The sequence below is a fragment of the Lactuca serriola genome, unplaced genomic scaffold (assembly GCF_051521515.1).
Source record: "Lactuca serriola cultivar US96UC23 unplaced genomic scaffold, Lser_US96UC23_V15 Lser_V15_Un131, whole genome shotgun sequence".
Taxonomy (NCBI): Eukaryota; Viridiplantae; Streptophyta; class Magnoliopsida; order Asterales; family Asteraceae; genus Lactuca; species Lactuca serriola.
The window spans coordinates 32,501-34,067 of NW_027629725.1; positions in this window are offsets into that span (position 1 = coordinate 32,501).

Below are 1,567 nucleotides of genomic sequence, written 5' to 3' on the forward strand. Positions count from 1 at the left end.
GGTGTTGGCCTCTTTCATGGGTCGTGGGGCTTGGCTTGGCTTGCCTTGTTGGTGCTCGATACAGCCTCATGACTCTGAGCTGCCCATCGCCCAAGTCGGGCACCCATGCGAATGAGACCCCATGGTACCCCCTATATATACATATTGCACAAAGAGCTTGGTGACAGGAACGGACATGGATTTCCCTGATGATGCATAATTTTTTGGACACACACGACGTCGGGGCGAGGGGACACGCGAGTGGGGCGTCTATGGGGGCGTTGATGGCCTCGTTTTCGTGAAGACCGGGCGCCTTGGCCATGGCCTCGAGCGTGCCAGCCTCGACAGCTCTGGGCGCTGAACACCCCCCAGGGCGCCGATGGGGAGCAGTCCCCTGGTACCCCCTATATATACATATTGCACAAAGAGCTTGGTGACAGGAACAGACATTGATTTGCCCAGGGATGCATAATTTTGCGAAATCGTCCATAACTCGCTCGAATTAATTCGGATTCACACGAAATTTTGTAGGGATGCTTTTTATTATAAATGAAAGGCGTTGAAATAAAAAAATGTCATGTTTGGGGCATAAATGTCCGTGACCTATCCCTGGCCATGCCTTGAAGCGTTCGGTTCCCTACTTGTTGATATGCAGCTCAAATGAAGTTGGAATGTCATTGAAACTTTGCGTGGGTCATTGTGAACATAGACCTTGAAATGGAAATATATCGTGTTCGGGTTTTTGTCTCTGTCGCCTACTGATAGGCACCTACTGATAGGCAGGCAGATAAGGCTTCTAGCTATTCATTAGTCGCTTGGATGAACCCGAAAGAGCACGAGCAGTTCGCCTGGTGACTATGTAGTAAGTAGGAACTACAACACTTAAACGGATTCGGTTACAACACTTTGCTCCCTTCATCGTTTGACTTGCTTAGAAATCTGCTCATGGTTTGTCAAGGCCCCTTGTTCCTTAGAACGATGAGGATGGGATTGGTTCGTTCAAGGGCATGTGTGTGGCAAGATGCCTCGTTTTCATGGCCGTTCATGAGTGTTTGTGTAGGAAGTAGACTTGTTCCCTTGGTCGTTCATGGGGCTGTGTGTGGGAGCAAGCCTTGTTCACTTGGTCGTTCATGGGTGTCTGTTTGGGAAGAAGTCTTGTTCCCTTGGCCGTTCATGGGGCTGTGTGTGGGAACTACCCATGTTCCCTTGGTCGTTCATGGATGGCCATGTGTGTGGCAAGGGGCCTAGCTTCCTTGGTCGTTCATGGCCATGTGTGTGGCAAGGGGCCTCGTTCCATTGGTCGTTCATGGATGGGCATGTGTGTGGCAAGGGGCCTCGTTCCCTTGGTCGTTCATGGGCATGCTGTGTGGCAAGGCGCCTCGTTCCCTTGGTCGTTCATGGATGGGCATGTGTGTGGCAAGGTGCCTCGTTCCCTTGGTCGTTCATGGGCACGTGTGTGGCAAGGTGCCTCGTTCCCTTGGTCGTTCATGGGCGTGCTGTGTGGCAAGATGCCTTGTTCCCATAGGTATCCTGACTGTGTGGCTTGCCATGACCCTAGCCTTGCCAGCCTCACATGCATTCTTCCCTT